This window comes from Mchenga conophoros, linkage group LG6 (genome assembly GCF_057382185.1).
Source record: "Mchenga conophoros isolate Kocher_MC1m ecotype Shallow Benthic linkage group LG6, M_conophoros_male_GT1.1, whole genome shotgun sequence".
NCBI classification, from domain to species: Eukaryota; Metazoa; Chordata; class Actinopteri; order Cichliformes; family Cichlidae; genus Mchenga; species Mchenga conophoros.
The window spans coordinates 33,190,442-33,212,469 of NC_140531.1; the positions used below are offsets into that span (position 1 = coordinate 33,190,442).

Here is a 22,028-nt window from a genome sequence, read left to right on the forward strand (position 1 = left end):
CCACAACTTTGGTCAGAGGCAAATGGCCAATGTTAACCATGAAAGTCATTTCCAGTAAACATACAGCTAGTTGTGTTAATTTATGACAAAACTACACTTTGAAAAAAATCACCTAAGCAGGAAGTGTACATAGTGTACTATATGAAAGTTTACTGACAGAAGTATCTGCAAAATTCAAGTTTGGAGGGCTCTAGCGCATTCCAGTGATGTGATGAAGCATCTAAAATATTATTGCACCATTGCACTTTTATGACATTGCAGTCAGCGCAGCATAACTACAGATATTGTTTTTTATTTCATACATTCTTCTTCATTATGAAAACATTACCCACTTTACATTTCAGCCATAACTAGATAATGTCTATGTATTGCATTTCCTGGAAGTAAAAAAAAATGCAGCTGAATTCCACGTTCCATGTTATCTGCAATGTAATCAGAGCAACAGAGCAATCAGTGTAATAATGCTACAGGGACATCTGTGTTCAGTCAAACAGATGTTCAAACCTCTCAAGTCTGATACTGAGATATCATTCATAAATTTCTATTGACCTGACAGCGTTCTCCCTGCCACTACTCTGTCTTCCCTCCTTGTCACCATCTGCTAGATGAATCACAAACAGGCTGCGTGAAATAACGCCCATTTTGTTTAACCGAATTATCAGAAAAAAATTTTGTTGAAATGATTCCGCTTATCTGACAGTATGATTGCATCTGATCAAGTACCCACATCAGCCAAAATGACACAGAATACAAAAAGCTGTAATTATTTCATCAAAAGATTTGAGCTTGGTGAAAATTGTCATGACAAATGATCATTTGTATAACAAAACTGTAATATTTTCTCTTACTTTCATAAATTTTACCAAAAGAAAACGATTTTTCTGAACTACTGCGAAAAAAGTTACATCTCTAAGTTAAGCTCTCAAACTATACAACAAGAGGGATTGTGGGAATTCAATCAAAGGGAATGCAGAAACACACTGTGCAGTCCTTCAACAAGGCAACAAAATACGTGGTCAATTATGGCTTGTTGACTGACTGTGAATACATACACTTTATTAGCCAAAGTATTCACTCGTCTTCTTCACATGCATGTGAACTTGATTGATATCCCATTTTTGATCCAAAGGTTTAATATGATGTTGGCCCAACTTTTGCAGTTATAACAGCTTCAACTGTTCTGGGAAGACTTTCCAAGAGGCTTTTTAATTCCTTTTCACAGTCTCTGCTCTTATTCATCCCAAAGGTGATGCCACATTGAGCTCAGGACTCTCTGCAGGGCAGTCAAGTTCTTCTGCCTAAACTTGCTCATTCAGGATTTTAGGCCCTTGCTTTGTGCACTGGTGGGCAGCCATGTTGGAACACGAAGGGACCTTCCACCACTGTTCCATCAAAGGTGGGAGTATGAAATTGTCCAAAATGTCTTGGTATGCTGAGAACACCAGACCAAGCCAACTCTTGAAAAATAGCTCCAGACCATAATCCACCAAACTTTACACTTGGCACAATGCAGTCAAACATGTACCGTTTGCCTCACAACCACCAAATCCAGATTTGACCTTTGATTACCACATGGTGAAGAGTGATTTGTCACTTTAGAGAACGCTGCTGTAGAGTCCAGTGGTGTATTTTACACCACTGCATCCAATGCCTTGCATTGTGCTTGGATATGACTGATTGATCATGGAAACCCATTGCATGAAACTCTCTACACACTCTTTTTGAGCTAATCTGAAGGCCACACAAAGTTTTCCACTGTGCAAACTGACGTCAAAGTGACGTCTTTGACATGTCAGTTATGTATGTTCAATTTTGGTACACTGGCGACGTCTTTTTGTTTAACATCTACCGAACGTTTAGTGTTGTCGTACAGCCTCCGTGTACACGCTAAAATGTGCTTATTGTGGACATCTTTTCAATGTCAAACTCATTATAGACACTGTTTTTATATTGCTTCTGCAGTGCCATGTTTCTAGAGGGTAGAGGGCATGTTTTCTGTACAGAAACAGTTATGTGTAAAGGAATGCAGGGTCAGAGGACATTTCCAAGATGGTGCGGACTCTTTAGCTAAAACAGAACGCTAACTTTCATGTTACAGAGTAACATGAAAGTTCTGTAACAAGTTGGATAACAAATTACTTTCCTCTGGAAGTAACTGGGTAATCCACTAAAATGTGCAATAATATAGTACATATTCATTACATTCATGCATGTAATGTCTTTGATATGCTGCTCCTCCTATTAGACATGAATGTAGTTTTAGAGATGGGAATTTAGGTCATATTATTGTTGTGGTTTCTATATGTATCTATAATTATCAGTTTATTCTTACAAAAAAGAACTTGCAACTTAATATTGTTGGCTGTTCATCAGCATTAAAGTAATTTAGCAATTTATTTAACCTAACATCACTTTCCATGTACCAGAGTAGATGGCTTAAACTTTAGCTGCCCTGTGTGTCCTGTAGAGAGCTGGAATATTGGTTGTCCCAACAACAGGAGTCATGACGACAGACATGGAGCATGACTAAAACATTAGTTGTCTGTGAAAGATGCGGAGGGGTAAGTGATATCCTGGAGGGTAAATGGTCGCCCATCTGAGTCTAAATACTGTTTCCACGAGCACTACTATCTTTTACATAACTGCGCAGAGACAATGCAGAGAATGCACGGGTGAGTGCACGAGCCAAATAAAACCTCATTCAGTAAAGCTCAGAGGGACAGAACCAGAACACCTGCGCGATCTCAGCACCGATAAACCTGGACGCATCACAGTTCATTTTTTGACTTGCAGGCATGTGTGCATATCTTAGAGATAGAGTTACATAAAAATGTTTATGTGCCCACACTGGTTTGGAAAAGCATCTGGCAGTGAATTAATTCATCAGCCTTTGTTTACTGCCTATTTATATACAGTAATTAATGAGTAAGTGGCACTGGGGGATTGTCTATTGGGATTCATTCCTGACAGGAAACAGCAGTGACAGCAGATCTGTGTTGATTGTGTCAAAATGTCCGACTTGACTCAGCCAAGTGCCGGAGAGCACAGGCAAACCTCATCTATTTTTCTATCTTTCTCTTCCCCATCTTCTTCTGTCTTTCCCCCTTAGCTATGTATGATAGATCACATTATGATGTATATTAGCGCTTCATGTAAAATGGATAAGTTCTGAAGCGATGAATTCTCTATATCTTTATTCCACTTTTTCTCCAGCATATTTCTGGTCCAGTTGCTGCACAACTAAAAAACTACAGAGTGATACATCGCTGCAGGAAAAACTGTCTGCACTGAGGATTTAGTTAACACAGACTTAGAATAAGAAACTCTTTCCTCTATATTTCTGCTCAAAGGATATCTTAATGGTTTCTTGACAAAGATAAGTAAACAGACTCTGCTACACTGAAACGTTTGACAATGAGTATCAATGAAAACATACAGTAAACAATACAGTAAACATACAATAAACATTAAAATATGCCAATCTTTTGATAATGTTTGGCTGTAGCTTTGACTCTCTCTCAGTTTAAACATGGTTTCCTATTTATATCTCAGATATAAGATAAAACAAGTCATAAAATAGCCTTTTTCAAACTAGAAGACTAAATTCAGTTATGGCAGGATGTGGTACATTTGTTTCAATACAGCAGTGTAACTCCATTCCATCCTTCCTTCCAATTACTTCCATTTCATCCTGTCCCTAGCATGCCCCTTGGTCACACCAAACCTCTGCATGTCCTCCTTCACTACATCCATGAATTTTCTCTGTGGTTTTCCTCTTTTCCTCCTGCCTAGCAACTCCATCGTCACCATCCTATCACTATACTACATTAGTAAGTGAATCATATACACCAACGGTCTCCAACCTTTTTTGCGCCATGGACCGTTTTATGCCCGACAATATTTTCACAGACCGGCCTTTAAAGTGTCATGGATAAATACAACAAAATAAAACTAGTACCGGTACCGAAAAAAAGAATATTTATTCATAACACACTTGAAAAGACCCAGGAAAACCGAGTTAACAATAAAAACGATAACAAAATAACGCTAAAAACCGATAAAAACCCTGAAAACCATACATTTCACACCCGAGCCTCAACTCTCGCGGCCTGGTACCATGGCCCGGGGGTTGGGGACCGCTGATATACACAGTGTACCTGATAAAAGTGTACTAACAAGTATCTAACAGAGACATAATGGAAGAGGAACTTGTGTATTATATTATATTATCCACCAGCTGATAGGCTTCCTGTGTGGCTTCTGGATTTGAAGCAATATTAAAAACAATATTGTAACAAATAATTGCAACCAAATAAATGTAGCATTAAAATCTGCAGTGAAATCCAAAAATGCATCTTTTTTGAACACTAACATGAGTTATTACTACATAAAAAACAAATTCAATGTAGTTTTTAGAAACAAACACATTTACATTTTAAGTTTTAAAAGCTGATTTTCTTGCTCATTTCTCTTTATGAAGTTGTTGTTGATAATTACTTCTGTCAATCAGCTTAGACACGAGAGAGAGAACGCTATATATAATTTTTACAGTCATGTAGAAAAGAAGATTTCCACAGAATGCTATGCAATCCTGTGAAAGATTAAGTGCACATTTACAAATCCACTTGATTAAGAGATCATCAACAAACTCTGGTATAGTTTGGCTGTTTGCTGGTCTGGTTTACTCAGGTCTGTGTTAATGCAGTCTCACAATCCTGGAGTGGATGTTCCAGCAAATTCACTGCATGCAAAGCTCAGAAAAAAACAAGACTAGAACTCACACTCAGTTTGTTAAACATTAAAGTTCATGACAGTTCATTTAAATAGACTGAACAACAATGGTTTGTTTGGAAGGATTGTCAGAAGAAAGCTTCATCTCTCTACAAAGTTTTACAAGCTATTAAATCATGAGGCATACTGAGTTTTTCACAAGGCTGAATAGAGTCTTGTGAAAATGTTCTTGTGCTCTGTATGATTGTATACACATTCTCCCACTGCAAAACTTCCAGTTGTGGGGTCAAATGAAAGTCAAGGGCAAGGATTTAGGTACCACCCACTCACATACAATTCCGTTTGTGGGATGGCTAGAGACAGAAGAAGTTCAATTTTACGCACCAAGAAAGTGAATGAAAAAAAATATTGGAAGAATACTAGTGGTGTAATTTGAAAGCAAGACTTGCGGGAGGTGTGGGAGAGCATAATGGAGGCTACAGAGATGGTTATTGTAGAGTGTGAAGAGATAACGGAAATAGGGGGAAACTGAAAAAGGAAGAAATCCAGCCGAACAACAACGGGAGTGTGTTTAACCCAATCCTTTAGATTTAAAAAGGGAGGGTTATTACCACCGATGGGTGAACAGGGTAATAGATGCAGTCCAGAAACAGTAAGAGTAAGATTGACACAATAGAGCAGGGGATGACGCAGGTAGTGATAAATGTGAAGGTCCTATTCTTTTCAATTTTGCTGCCAGTTAGAAAAACCTCCAGAATGGACAGAGAGTCATTAATGAATGCAGCCACAGTGGCATCACAGGCACATGCATGAATGTCACAGTTAGCTGCACAGAATAAAATAAATAAAGAAATAAAACTAAATATAGCTAATAGCCGCCATCAAAAATTACTGTTGTTAATTGCTGTGAGTTAACAAGCTGTTAGCTATATTTATAATGAGTGTAACAAGCAGGAAATGATGACCCTGTCTTAATTTTATCATGTATGTGCTATATTAAGCACCACATTTCTAAAAATGACATTCATAGAGAAAAGGGAGTGTAATGTACTGTTGATGACAATACTGTATATACACATCTCTCTTTTTTGACATGTGTTTATAACATTGTACAGTGGTGGAAACATGAGGTTTTACAGAGTTTTTAACGTTTCCACTTTTGTCATTATGAATTCACTGCAAAGATAAAACCTTTATGAATGAATGAATGAATCAAGGCTTTATTGGCCACATGCAGGTTGCCCCGCAGTGGAATAGAACCCCCCCCCCCCCCCCCCCCCCCCCCATAGACATCACATGGGAATACAGGTCGGAGATCGGCAGCGTTACAGAAAAACACTGAAAAAGTACACAACAATGGGAAAGTAGAAGAGGAAAAAGAGACCTCCACTCATACTGGGCTCCTAGGAGGACAGCATGAGAACAGGAAACAAAAAAACTCCTCTGCATGGAGAGCTCATAAATGTCCACAGTACAACATTATGGAGCACGTGACAAGCCACAGGGTTGGGTAGGGGGTGAGGAGTAATCCGAAGGAAACACAGCAGTCATCCTGCCCTGCGCTATTATTCTAGCGTGGGCCCAGACCCGCCGTGGTCTCCAGGAGGGGATATAATGAGGATATGCAAATAGGTTGGAAATGGAAAATCCTTTACTGTTCTTTGTTGTGTTTAAGCTATAGTAATGTTAAAGTCTGGGTCTGTGCCCACATATTAGACTAGTCAGATAATTGTTTGTTCAGCATGTGCAGCACAGTGGCGCAGTAGTTAGTACTGTTGCCTCACAGCAGACTAAATAGGTGAAACAGCTAAGAAAATGCAGAAAGGAATTTCTTTAGTGTACATTTTCAATTCAGTGCTTTTCAATTTGGAAAAAATACTGTTGCAACAACTTTACATTTTCAGCCTATTCACATAACATTACTTCTTCAGAGATATTCTGCTGTTTCTGACTTGTTATCGCAGGGATCATTTTAGATGTAGTCCAAATCACAGCACATCCATTATCTTTAACTCATATGTGGCAATTTTCTTAGAAAATGACACAATTTCAAAATTAGATATGAGGCCATCTGCCAAGATTCTTTGTTTGATGTAATTACAGGCTGAGCGTTTATTATTATTGTCATTTCAGCTTGTCTGCCTGACATCCCTCTCACTCACAGAAATGATAGCCATGCTTCATTACACATAACACAAACTTTGTAGCAAGAGTTAGTAACTTTTCATAATTCTTTAATGGCTTTTTTTTTTAAATAAAAAAAATGCACTAAACACTCCCAAACATCCCATGGGTACTCTTGCACACTTCCCTCTGTACCATTCAGCAATTAGCAACTCAGAGACAGCGTTCACACACCGTGTGTTACTTAGAATAGAGTAGAATAGCCTTTTATTGTCATTGCATATGTTCAACAAAATTGTATCAATTCCATTTTTTTTCTTTTATACCCCCATTCCCAACACATTCCCATTAATTTATTTTTGACAGTCACAAGGACGTATATCCCTGTAAGCAAACTGTGTTTGTGAAACACACTAAAAGTTCAGCAATTTAAGACATCTGTAAGGCCTCATGCCACATTGCCCTGCAGCCAGTTAAATAGCCACAAGGGTGTCTCATGATGATGACATCAGATTGAGGAGTTAAATTATTGTGATTTTAGCTGACGTACACCAACTTTGTTTCAGCAAGCTGGGGCAATCTGCGCTTATAGTGTGTGTGTGTGTGTGTGCGTGTGTGTGTGTGTGTGTGTGTGTACAGAATGCGTCACGAGCCACTCTAGGTCAGTGTTGATGAATTAAACAACTGTGTTTATATAGCAGGCCTTCTTTCAACACGCATGCATAAAAAGAATACCCGCAGATCAACAAAGTTTCACCCTTCAGCATGTTCTGCTATCCTGTCTTTATTTCATAACTAATGAAAACAAAGCAAATGTTCCCTCTTAAAACAGAATAAATGTTAATGGGTATCAGCTTAGTACAATTTTCCACTCAGAAATAAATGGAAATTCACAAGAATCTCAGATTAGTACATTTCTTTCAAGCTCATTGCTGAAATTGACATCTTGCACGGTTCATACTGAGTTCTACCGTAACAGAGGGAAGAAAACAAAAAGGCAGGACCCTTGATGTAATGAGAAAACTCAAGGAGGGAAAGCAATGCCTGTAACACCATTGTCACCCTGTAAACTGTGCCAGAGTCTTGCTGGTGTTTTTGTTTTTTGTGCACCTCTCACTTTTTTGTAACCTGCCATGTGCAGTGCTGAGAGCAGCGGGGAGGCTGGCGTGGGCAACTTAAAGACATAATTGTACTTCTGTGTCCGTCATTGTCACCAGTTTAATGGAGCCCAGAGATTTTTAGATTTCACAGAGGGAGATGCTGGAACAGTCTGAAAAGATGAAAGGTTCTGGAGAAAACTGTGAAAAAAGTTGTTTGCTTTTTGAATTGATTTCTTCTACTGAGTGGTGACACCTTTCATGCAGCCGAGTACTGCATCAGGTTTGGAGCTCCAGTATTAACGGTGACAGGATTGTGGTGACACAGCTGGCACACAAAGTATCAGTATTAGTTCAGGCAAGTCACAAAGTCCAAGTCAGCCAGCAACCCCAGTACATTAGCTGACACAACCCATCTCAGTGCCAGCCTGTATCTCCTGATGGCTCAACTAACTACCCTTCACAAATCCAATTGGCAAATATTATAGTGGGCACACCATTTAAGTTTGTTGAACAATGTACCACCAGGTTCGGTAATCCAACTTCACCTTAGCGTATCCATTTCATGCTGTCTAACGTAATCGATGTCCTGGATGAGGGTTCTGTGCTCTTATTTCCAAGAACAGAGTCATGCCGCCAAATATAAATTACTGCAGAAGGAACTGGAACAGTCTTCTCTTGACCAAACTGCTCCTGACTGAAATGTACATGTGCACATTTGTATGCAGGAGAGAATGACTAATAAGAGATTCTGAGTGTAATCACTCTCTCTGTTCTTTAACTCATTGTAATGAAATAATAACAAATGCAGGATCAAATACAGGACTCTACAAAAGAAAAGAAAAATGAAATACGCAAGGCTGGCTTTAACATAAACCTTCTCTTTCTCAGCATGTTAACAACAGTCAGGGACTTTGAAGTTCGACACAAGAAAAACAAACCATCCAATCAGCATTAAGCAGTTGGTTATTTTGTTTTGAACGTGTAATGTAATGCAGAAAATAATGCACTCCTGTGCATGTGTGTATTTATGCTTTCTGATGTGAGGTAACCTATGATGTTTAATTTAATCTTGGTAATTAGGTCTCGTGGAGTTCAGAAAAGAGTGCAAGTCTAGCCTGTGGTTTAATTGCATCATTGAATATGTTGTAATTTGGGCTTCCATTCACTTCTTATAATGCTATCGTGAGCCTCTGTTTTTCTTGCGTGATGCCACAGATAAAAAAGACAGTGAGAATAATAACTGGCTGTTCAACTAAGCGGCAAATGTCAGTGTGTTTATATCATCCTTTCTGCTTAAACCAGAAGTCAAACACAGCTCCTTGTAGTTTACCTGCTAGACTTTACAGTTGCTGAAAAGACTGGAGTTCATCCTTGCACAAGCAAACAGGAGAACATCTTATCGCCTTCAGTGGAGCTACTATTTATTTATTTATAGCTGTTTCTAGAGTGGAGTAATTTAAGTATTAATTAAGCCTTCCAGTTCATCAACAGCCATAACACATCTCAGCTGTTCCTCGTGGACTTTGGTGTTTTATGCATTTAATAAATATTCTCTGTGCATAATGTCAGCAATCCCATAACAGATATTTTTTTAAATCTATACATTAAAAAAAACCTTAAATGCAGTTTGTTTGTTTTGCCTCAGCTGTAAATTCATGGAAAACCAAGTGGCAGGTTTTGAACTTTACGGCCCCCATGCTTTTGTGTGCACCAAGTAATGCAAGTATTGCATTACTTTCATCAAATTACATTTTTCAGTAACAGAGTAATGTAATGTCCTACTGTGTTAAATTCAGTAATCACAACACAACTGCAATTATGTCGTTACTTGCATTACAGAGGTTCTGAATTTACTGTATCTGCATGGCAAGTGGATAGAAAAAAAAAACTTCAAACATGGCCTTTATCTTGCGCTACAGTAATCTTATTTTAGTTCAAGAGCAGGAGAAGGAAAATAATGGAGCAGTCTACACCTTTTGAGGAGTGAAAAACTTGTAGACTGCTCCCCCTACATGTTTTGAGGAGTGGAGTGAACAGTCGAATGAACAGGAGCACAATGGTAAAGTGAAAACTGGATCCAGGACAGAAATAAGTGGATTTTACTGCAAAAACAACTCCTGCTTTTTGCAAGAATCTGCACAGAAAGCTAGTAAAGAACCCAGAGTAAACATTTCAGATCACCATATGAAGTAATGTGAAAGCAATGTAAAGAGTAGTGTAATATTATATCTCCAGGTCCATATTCAATTCAAAATCTTAGTATAATGGCAAATAAAGCATGGTCATAAAAAGCAATTGCTATTAGTACGGCTGGGCCATATCATACCGTTCACGGTAATACCGGTATAATATTAGGCAATGAAAATGAGAAAAAATTAGAAAATGAGATATCGCGATAGAATATGGGTAAAACGCACGCGCAGTGCCTTTGTGTTCATACGCACATGGCGGAAAAAGCACGGCAGCGACAGAGAATGAGAAGGGCGAAAGCGTATCGTTGAATGAAACAGATGAACCATGTTTACAATTGGTTTGTACACATGATGTAACTTCAGTGGTGTGGAACTGGTTTGGCTTTTGTCTGGCAGATGCACACCAAAGCACATTTTTGGTAGAGCATGCAAGCGGGCCGTCGTTATTACGAACCAATTTTATGTGGTACGCGGCGCTAAAAAATCGCTCAAAAAATGTTTTAGTACGACTTTGCTAAGCTACGAAGCCGTACCGCACGATGGATTGTCGGAGCATTACTGCTACTGTAGTCAGGAGCCTCGCAGAGTGATACGTACTGTGCTTTAACATAATATTACCGCATTGTGTGTATATAACCAACTTTTAAGTTTTGTGGGTATTATGCATGGTTACGCTCAGAATATGTCGGCCAATTTCCACTGGAAATGCCTTTTTGTTAAACTGTCAGCAAGGAATTTGCATTTGCACTGTTACATTTTTATATAGCTTTAATGCGCATAAAAAAACAGCTGCTTGTTTAAGTGAAAATACATTGATGGGTTTTTTTCCACAAATAAAGTTAATGAGTTATTAAGTATTTTGTCTCGCATCAATTATATTGTCAGTAATATCGTTATCGCAAATTTTCAAATATATATCATGATAAATATTTCTGGCCATATTGCCCTGCCCTAGCTATTAGTTTCAGCTGCATTTTATATTTAGCCAACAAAAGCTAACTAATATCTTGTGAACGCTTTCATGACAGCATGAAAATGTTAGCATTCAGCTTAAGTACAACTATAATAGCATACAGTGTCATAGAGGACAGTAACATTCAGGGTCCTTCCACAGTCTTTTGCTTTACTCTAATACAGCAGTTTAAAACCTTTTTACACCTGACATGCCTCATTTTCAAAAGTCCAACAAGAAAAGTTCAAGCTTCACACTCCATCATTTTTTATCAAATTTTAACAATAAAACACTGCATCCCACAACCGCACAAAGTAAACCGATGCATGTCTAAATCTGTTAAGAAGACGCAGACTGTCCCACCTGTATGCATATGGATCACACCTCCCAAACCAATAAGATTTGAAAAGAAAGCAAAATCACACAAGTAGGAGCTGAATGTATGTCTGGGCAGGTAACATGGCCAGTATGTGCAGGTGGTGGTGTGATTATACTGAAAGTGAACGAACCTTAAGTCTTATTTAGCTCCATTGATACTGACTCAGAGTTGCATGTTTAGAATGGCTAAAAACCTTAATCGGCTTTGTATGTAGCCCTAGCTTCATTCTTGGAGTACTTCCCGGGAAAATATCAAGTATCATATCAGCCATCACTCACTGGATGCAGTCCCTAAGCATGAAATCACTTGAGTTGCAACACTGACACCCACACACTGTTCCTGCCACGCAGACAGAAAAAGCAATCAAGGTATGACGGTTAGGATATGACATTCCAGGGAGTAAGCGCTGATTTTCTACACAATTGGCATGCTGTGACATGGGGTGATAGTGGCAAATCCTAACAAGTCACTCTGTCAAACCACAACTGCACAATTTACATCTGTGGTTTACAACCTTCACAGCCTTTATATCTTGGGGTAGTTAGTTGGGTTTGGGAGTAAAGTGGTCTCTGTCACTTAGTATGGATATCATACTAAAGAGAAACAGAGCACAGGGTTGCATAGCTTAAGAAGAAGGAAGAATAGAGGAACAAATGTTAAGCCTGTTAAAAGTCCAGGAATCCATAGAAATCTCCAAGCATGGAAAAAAACATAAATATAATTGACTTGTAGATACAAGTAAATGCCTAACATATGTCATTATCTGAAAGAATTGTGAGACTACTTGAGTATCATAGGTGTAGTTTGTGAAGAGTTTTTATAACAATCATTTCACAGCCTCACAGTCACATTCACTGTTTTCATAGTAAAAATGTCCTTGAGATGTGTTGTTTTGTACAAGAGAGTGTGTTTGTACAACTTCAGGGCTAGACCTCTAAATATCACACACCGAAAATATGTTTAACTTGACTTCCACTGAGAAAGATGAAGAGGTCCATACACTGACAAGATTTGGACAACTGTGCAGTGGATTTTAAACTAAGCATTTAAGATGTGACTGTAGGGCAGCCTTTCAGAGTTTAGCAAACATAATGTATTAACAAACGCCAATGCTGCCAGTGGAAACAATGAACTAGTGTTTTTTGATGATGTACAGAGCTGCTGTCTCTGGTCTGATTCCGACAAATGCTGTGAAAATGAATAATGAACCAAAGCATACTGTGGAAGCAAACCACACCCAGACTTGCTCAAGGCAAAGAAAAGGAATGGGATAGATGATCAGGTGACCATCTATAGCTAAACTAGTCACCTGATCGCAACCCAAAAAAACATACTTTTCAGATATTGAAGAGAAAACTGAAGGTAGATACCCACAAACATAAATTATTAATGCAATGCTTTTTAAAAAAAACAACAACTTTGATCTGAAGCTGAAAGACTGCACTTCGATCACATCTTGATTGTCTGAATTAAAATCCACTGCTGTGTTGTACAGAGGCATAATTACACAAAGTTTGCCATGCTTATGGACCTAACTGTACCTTCTAGCAGTACAGAAGGGTTTATTAAATAAAATAAAATCAGTCTTATATCATAAATGACTCGAAAGGTTCCATGTAAAATCCAACTGATGAGATTTCCCCGGTCTTGGGTTGCAAACCCTTTCTGTCTTTGACTATTGATTGAAAACGTTCTGCCAGTGAAGCCCTAAGACTTTAACATCGATGATTGCCGCAGGTGGAAATGGTTAATGGATAAATATCCTTAGCTTACTTCACCTGCTTTCATGTTTGTAGATCAGTGTCTGTGAATCAATATCTGTCCTTTATAAATCTTCCCTGCATACAGTTGGCCCATCCTGACCAGGCAAATCAAATCTCTGGCCATCATACCATTACAAAAGAGTGGTCTGATGTCTGGGTGAAAGCACCGAGCCCTCAGCCAAGACATTTCTTTTTTATTGAAAAGAGAAAAAAACATATAAGAGGGCAAGAAGACACAAGAGGAGAGAAAAGGTTCCATTTTTAAGAAATTGGATGCAAGCATCAGAACAAACATGGGGTATTTTGTGTTCAGAAGACTACAATTCAGAGCAGGTCTATCTGTGCATAGTATATATGGTGTTAAGGATGGATGAAATGAATACAGTGTTCTTGTGACTGAAAGTAGCCAGTCATAACCTAATCTAAAATGCCCCCGGGACAAGAGTCCAAGTTGGCTTCTCTAAGGGCAAACCAATCGGTGTGCAGAGCGTTCAGGCGCAAACACAAATAAAAAATACATCAAATACAATAACCATGAAAAGCATCTATGTAACTATTTTCTTTTCTTTCTTTCTTTCTATTTTCTTTCTAAATAGGATCAGACAATTACAATACATAACCATACTAAAATGTATCCTATTACAGCTATAAAAAGCTTTGACTGTTTTGTGAGGTCATTATATAATTTAAATTGCAGTCACAGTTTTCTATTTAGTTGTAATGCTCTTCTTTTTTTAATATCACAGTCAAGGAAATGATCACAAAAAGCTCAACATTAGACCCTTACAGAACTACAACACTGACTGGTTTATCTGTATAGGGGCACTCTTAGCCTCCACTGACATATTGCACTATGAGCTCTGTCTGAAGCTGCATTAGACAGCTGCGATGAAAGCTGTAAATTACCTGGCAGATATTGGCTAAGGTCTGACGATTTTTACTGTCACTTTTTTCTTTTTTAATCAAGTGATTACATAAGAACAATAAATTTACAGTTAAAGAGAAGACACCTTACTTGTTGATGTTACATGGTCCTTAGCTGCAGATGAAAAATGTTAGGAAACTGGAACTTTTTAGGCACATACAGCAATAACATTGCCGTAAAGCAAAAGGAAATATAAATACGTCTCATATACAACTTACATCTTTGCAGTTTTGTGTTAATGCAAAACACTAAAACTTGCTTTGCTGGAAGAGCTTGTCTACTTCATGGCTTTGCTAGAGATATTTATCACAACTCAACTTTTCCACAATCCGATTTAAGTGATCACGGACCTTTCGTTCCACATTAACAAACCACACGAGATAAACTAACACTGGCATTTCATATTATTTAGTTATCTGATGTCCCATCCCTTTAGAACAGCCCAAATTAACTGGTCCGAATTTATATTAAAGGCTATCTGTGCTTCCGATGATAACTGACGGAAGAAGAGGCACATTTAACAAGGTTTGCCAGTCCCTTCATGTGCCCGGCGCACTCACATATCCTTGAGAATCAGTCATACAAGAGCACAGAGGCGTGGAAGACAAGAAGGACTTTGTGAATGACAAGAAGGATTGCAACTGTGTAAATGCATTCAATAAGAACAGTCCTAACACTTTAAAAGCAAAAAGGAATCAATCACCTAAAGCCTCAGCTTGTAGAACACTTCTAAAAGCTGAGCTTCACATTTCAGTCAATAATGCCGGAGAAAAATTATGCCGGCTCCAAAAAAATAAATGAATAACACTTAAACAATGTCCCTCAACAGAGAAACTCGCATGTGACAACCAGAATTTTCAGTCATCACTTTTTGTGATGACAGAAACCAGAAAATCAGATAAACAGTGCGAACTCCAACCAGTTTGTTTTCTTTTCTTTTTTTTTTTTTTTTACCTATGCTTCCAGACCTCCTCTTGCGCTCTTGGCACCCCCACACTGCCCGCTGTTCATCCGGCCCATCACAGCAGGTAGGTCCACAGCAGACAGACTATGTATTACAGTGTCCAGAGGCAGATTTATAAAGTAAGAACGAAAAAACAACCTGTGAGTTCTCAAATTAGCTCTAGTCCAGTTAAGCAGCACTGGGTCTTTTTGTTTGTTTCACTCTTGATGTCTGTAAATCACTTTTTAAAGTAAATGTCGCTCTCTTTGCAGTGCGGTCCGCTGTGCGCTGTACTCAACGCTGCGCTCTTAATGGCGCTCCGCGCTCCTGTATTTCACAGAAAGCGATGTAGAACAAGGACTCCAACTTCCGGTGTCAAGTTTCAAAATACAACTCCACATGATGAACGGCAGGAACAATGTATGTGTGTTTCTATACCTGAGTCAGTCTGTATAAGCACAAGCACTATCAGAATTGTAATAATTTCGGTGGTGACATTTATTTACCCATATAAATAAAAATGATTAGACTTTAACAAATGAATGTGGCAATAGAAGGTGATTTAACATTAGGTGCACGAATAAAATGAGCAGGAAAAAAGATGCTGGAGAAAAAAAGGCCTGCGGGGAAACTATAATGAATCAAAGTTATTAAGTAACAGGTCAAAATGCTACACTAATATATCACAACTCCAAAAAGTTAAATATGCTCCTGCCTTATGTGAGAGGTTTACTTGAGTTATCATGTAGGACTGTGTATGTTGTGTCTAAGCAGACTTCACAAAATCAGCGCACATCTATTGTATATTAAGTTTGATTTCAGCTTTAATAGATAGATAGATAGATAGATAGATAGATAGATAGATAGATAGATAGATAGATAGATAGATAGATAGATAGATAGATATGATATGATATGATAAAATGAATAAAAATGCAAAATATATTATATATATTATAAAATATTATAAAATATTGTTCAAGTAAAGTTAGAAAAAACAATTAGGAAAAAAATAACAGGTATAACAAATTAAATGACTGGACAAAACCAGGAAATAACTGTCCATCAATCCATTTCTTACCAGTTATTCAGTTCATGGTCGGTGGGAACGTAGCCTATCCCAGCTACTATAGGCCAGTCTGTGCAGGGCTAACACAGAGAGACACAAAATATTCACAACTATGGATAATTCAGAATCACCAGTTGCTGGAGAACCCAGAGAAAGTCACGCAGATAAATGGAGAACATGCAAAATGCGTACAGAAAGCCTTCACCGAACAGTGGATTTGAACCCACTGCTTGTTATGAGGCAGCATTGCTAACTACACCGTGCCATCGTGCTGTTCTCAAAAAAAAAGAAAAAGAAAAAAAGGTCAGAAATATAAAACCCAGTGACACCCAGGGTCTAGGTAAAGCCGACGATATAACGTGTCATACATTTATTTCAAAGGTGTTTAATTTTCCTCATTTTTCTTTTTCCAAATGTCGCAACATGTTGTGATACCTGTAAAACTGGTATTCGCTTCGATTGCAGATACTTTCTTAGTACAACTGTATGATGGATATTTTATTTAGGCTATAAATTTTACACCTTTCCCTCGTAAATCCATATACAAAAGTTAATTTGGCATGATTTGATTTATTATGAAACGAAATTCGCTTAACTTCCGGGAGGCTTATTCCTAAACATGGTTAGCTTTATGTAGGTCCGTTCCCACCGGTACTTTTAACTGAATGTGATTGAATGTTTTTCCTTTCTAACTCAAGTGTTGGCCCTGAAGAGGCGATCACAGCAGAGTTTTCCATCTGGAATATATATAATAAAAATAAAATACTAAATAAGTAATCACTTGATGGTTACCAGTGACACACAGTGATTGGAGTGGGGAGTGGGTGGGAAGAAGTGAAAATAGACATCATTAAATAAATGCAATACATAAATAAATAAATAAAATAAAATAAAACTATCCAGCAGACTCAAGAGGTAACACGAATAAATGACTCCAAAGTCAGCACATCTTAAGAGATTCGTTGTGTGCACTTTTTAATGTTTGGTAACATTGAAGCTCCAGTGGTTTGCTGGCAGTAAGGAATCCATCACGATTCCGCCCCCAGTATCCTAAAAGGGAAACAAAAAACAGAAAACGTCAGTAAGAGGCGGCATTTAGCTGATAAATAAATAAATAAATAATTAAGTAAGTAAATCGTGTCCACTCTTAGCCATGGATGCAATTAAAAACATGATTACATGCAACATTGCAATAAAAAATACACTGCAAAATGAGGAAGTCATTTTCATAGTCATACTGGTCAGAAAATAACCGAGTTTTATTGTTTTAAAGTGTGTTTGTGTGAGGTATACTACCTCCCTCTAATCCTAGATGTTTGTAGGCAACTCAACTCAGAAATACCTGCACAGAAATACTTTGAATGGGACAAAGCATAATTTACCCATCAACACGGATCAAAGAGAACAAAAAAGAAAAGAAAAAGAAAATAGCAAGTATATGGTATATAGAATACCACAGGAAGCCCTTTCCAATGGGTGCCAGCAGGAATAGGATATTAAGAAATTAGGGGTGTGAATTCAAAAGATTTCTGATAGCTCATCTGATTTCTCTATTAAGAACAATGCATTCATAAGAGCAGCTGAGAAACTGCTCAGACTTTTCTACTCCCAGGAGTTGATCACAGCTTGAGGAAGTAAAAAAAGAGTGGAAAAAAGTCAAATATCAAAAGCAACCAAAATGACATTTGATTTGTGTTTTGTTGCATGATATATGAAAGAGTAAATGAACTTTGACAACAACCTAAACATCTGCACTACATTAGAATTCTGACAGAAGTTTATATGTAAGAAATATTAAATGTCAGTTTGCATTTTGAATTAAGCATTTACTTTTACGTGGCATTTACCAATCAAAGGACAGCGCTGTCCTGCTTGGTTCTGTGGCAAACAATGGCACGTGTGATATGAGCAAGGTTTTCGTTTCTCTTTTTGACCTTTGTTTCTTTACACAGAAGACGTTACATGGGGGTTTTTTTTGTGTACAATAAAACAAGACTTCAAAGACTTTGTTCATGATATTGAGCTCATCATTGATAACTATAGCAAACAAAAGTAATCTATTTAGGTATTCCAGAGCTTAATATAATAATGAACATGTTTTCTTATTATTTTATTACAGACAGTATGTCTGCAGCTATTCCTTTGACTTCCCTGCCTTCCTGAATGTCCATGAGGCAGTTTTGGTTTGGCAGTGTAGAGAATAGGTAATGACACAATATCAGTTTTCATATTTTATATCATACAGAAGTTTTTTAAATAAGCTGTTTCAAAAAACAATTTCACCATGTGGTAATACAGAAACAAGTTAGATAACATGCTTGTAGGCGACTGAGACCGCTGAAGCATGAAAGTGGGGGTCATGTAGAAAACCCACATGCTGATAAAGCAACAAGATTCATGAGGGAAATGATACTGGAAACCATGTTTATTATCCCGTCTCTTCAATTTCAGCTCTGTAAACTGGCTATACGCCTGCAGTAACACAGGGTCCTCAACCATCAGGAAAATGAAAATATGGTTAAATGGAAGTTCAGTTCATTTTAAAAGAAAATTTGCCTCTTCTGTGTCAAAAAGGACATACAGTTTCAACTGCTGACATTTTTGTCACAGATGATGCTCATAAAAATGACAAATTAGCATTAAATTTTGCTCATTTCTCTTGAACATTTGCAGCCTTTATTTTTTTTACAGACAGTGATAAACAGAAAGTAAAGAGAGGAGGTGAGTGCTGTACGTTGGCATCGGTGATGCTGGTCAGGAGAGAGCCGCCATGTGAATTTTAAACTGATAACACGATGATTCAGGGGGAAAATGAATGGGCCATGAGGCACGGATAGACTGGAGTAATGAATGAAGCAATATGGTACAGAGAATGAAGCAGTAAGAAGTAAAATGTGCCAAAACTTAGCTGAGCAGCGAGGGGTCTGCTGTAGAAGGCTTGAGCGCTACCAATCAATTTTCAAGAGAAACAGACAAACAGCAGCGAAAACATTGCTTGGCAGAGTAATAAGTACGTCAGAAGGAAGACATATCGAACCGAAATGTTGTTGTGCATACAAAAGCATTTACAGTGCACTGAAGCGCATTTATTCTTCCAAATGAGTGGTTTAAACACAGAGATTTTAAAAATGTGTGACTATCTGCCAGTTTAATTTACTCCCTGAATTTTCTTTTCCACATTATGCCATTAAAATCGTTTGTTTTCTGATGATTGTCACTTTAATTCCTCGTGGTAATTAATTAACCATGATAAGAGTTGAGGAATGAAATCCAGCCCAGTCACATCATGATTCATCATTCTGGAATGGATTTGAGCGATGAGGCTTATTTTTTAAATCACATGGCAGGACCTTGAGCTGAGAAGCCTGCCGTCAGCTGCCACAGCCTTTGCATGAAAGTCACAAAAAAGCTTCATAAATCTGTCAGATATGTCTGAATATGTTTTTTTTCTGAGTTAGCCTCTTATTTCATGTTAGACATTATTGTCTTTCTCCTCTTCCTCAGTCTGCCTCCTCTTTCCTCGTATTGTAGGTGGTGCAAATCAGTAAGTGTTGCCTCTGACCTTGAGCTGCTAAAGCTTCATCTTAAAGCACGATTCTCAAACGTATGCTGGGCAAGGACGAATACTAGCAGCAGTGTTTTACGTTTTATTTTTTGCAATACGAATGATAAAAAAAACTGTTATTCAAGCTGTGAAATTGAATTGAATGTTTAGGTTCACAGAGAGTTGGAAGCTGAATGATTAACGTTTCCAGTCAGCTGAGAGCAGTTTAATCAATGAACAAAGAATCATTTATTTATGACATCGGTCCCTCTTCCCCCCCCCCCCCCCCCCCCCCCTCCAGACATGCTCTGTTTTGAATCAAAATTTGTCTCATACATTTTTTCCACAAAAAAAGGTGTTATGTATTTAGTAAAATCAGTTTATAGTTTTGTGGTACTACTTTCTGTGTAAAGTAGAGAACACCAAGTGTGGTGCATGTGCGCATTGATATGCCTGTGCGTTCCCACAACATGGTTATTAAAGTAAGTTACTAACAACCAAAACGGTGTTGTTACTTTACCAGTTAAGTTATAAGAGAGAACATAACAAAAGGATAACTCCCCCCCCCCCCCCCCCCTTCCTCATTCAGTTACTAGACAAATATTGTGACTTTCAAAAGTTTAACCAATTCGTGGAAACCACTATTTGAGGTCACTTAGATGATCCATTCTCCATGTATGTGGTGCGGAAAAGTCAAATTTCCACTTGACTATTAGTAACTAATTGGCTTCCAAACCAGTGTTAGGACCACAAGGCGCTGAAAAACTCTGAAAGCGCTTGGATTAAGGATGACAGAAAATTTAATTGCAATTTAATTGCAATACTTAAAAAGTGTGAAAATATATTTTTTATTGGAGAGACCTTAAAAGTTTGGGCCTTTGCAGAAAATGAAGACCACTTTACTCCAAACTCACTTGTAACTATTATCCTGCTCACATCAGGCTATACTGCATCAGTATATGACCTGTGGGCTGTTATGGAATAGTGATGGAGCATGAGACTGCTGTTTGACTGGGCATTGGTTTTCAAATAAAAGCTACAAAGCGGTGTGATGGACCGAGCAGTGAAGGAAACTTAGGCACAGGTCCAAAAAATGATTTTTTATTTAACCCAAAAAACATAATTGGTTAACTCATGCAAAAAGAATCAAAATCTTGGGCCCATAAAAGAGGTCAAACTAACAAAACTCTACTCAAAGTTAACAACACAACTGATAACTCAGACAAACTGACCCAACTGAACGAGACAAAGGGGAAACTTAAATAGTGGCTGATCAGCCCACAAAAACAGGAAAAGGGGTAAAACACACAAAACCTAACTAAACCAAACATAATGAACTCCAATTCCCCACCCAGCTGCCTTAGGTAAGAGGCAGGGTACACCCTGAAGAGGTCTCCAGGCTGTCACAGGGCTCAACACAGAGAAACTGACAATCATTCATACTTAATTTCACACCTATGGTCAATTTAAAATCACAGATTAACCACACTAACTGCTTGTCTTTGGACTGTGGGAGGAAGCCAGAGCACCCCGAGAGAACCCACACAAACACTAACTCCACACAGAAAAGCCAAGGAAGATGGTGGAGTTGAACCCAGGTTCGTCTTACTGTAAGGCAGTTACACTACCTACCAGACCATCATGCTGCCCCTTAAGTCTATGTGTTTGTAGCAATGAAAACATTTTCTTCTGAAAAGATAAAGAAGATATAAATTAATAATGTCTGTGATATATTACAGCTTATCTAATAGCATCCTACTAAAACACATCCTCAGTATGGGATTGCTGTTATGGATTATGGATTATGGGTTTGTGCTTTTTATGAGCACCTAATGTCAAATTTAAAAAAGAAAAGAAAAGAAAGACTTTGGGTCTTCATGACTTTAATGTCATACAGTACTACATCAATTAACATAAACTGGGACAGCCAGAGGTGTCGAGTCAGCTGGTTTTCTTTTTTGCTGTATTTTGAGGTGTTGATAAAACTTTCCTTCAGTCGTAGGCAGTGAGGATCTTGTGACTGGCACAGTTATTTTCTTGTGTTTGGCACATGACTTTAAGTTGTATTCTGCCCTTCTACGCTTTGCCCCATTTGTAATGTCTGTAGCTACTGCAGTTGATGCAGTGACTCTCTAGCATCTTTGTGTTAACACTTTATCATGCTCTATTTTCACCTCTGCAAGTAATCAATACTTACTTGCAGATGAAAAGATGTATGTGGTAAAACCTGCATTAAATCATTTTAAGGCACTTTGAGGTTATAGCACATTTTCCTTTTGTATTTGGTGTGTAAGTGTAAGTGGTTT

At 38.0% G+C, this 22,028-nt stretch overlaps 1 protein-coding gene across 1 annotated transcript in view; it reads right to left on the reverse strand.

Moving 5' to 3' along the window:
• The window catches only part of gcgrb (glucagon receptor b), a 56,898-nt gene extending 41,521 nt beyond the window's left edge, over positions 1-15,377 (reverse strand). The window contains exon 1 of the mRNA XM_085277534.1: positions 15,121-15,377. The gene's annotated coding sequence lies outside the window, so the exon portion shown is untranslated. The remainder of the gene's footprint in view (positions 1-15,120) is intronic.
• Between the last annotated feature and the right edge of the window lie 6,651 nt (positions 15,378-22,028).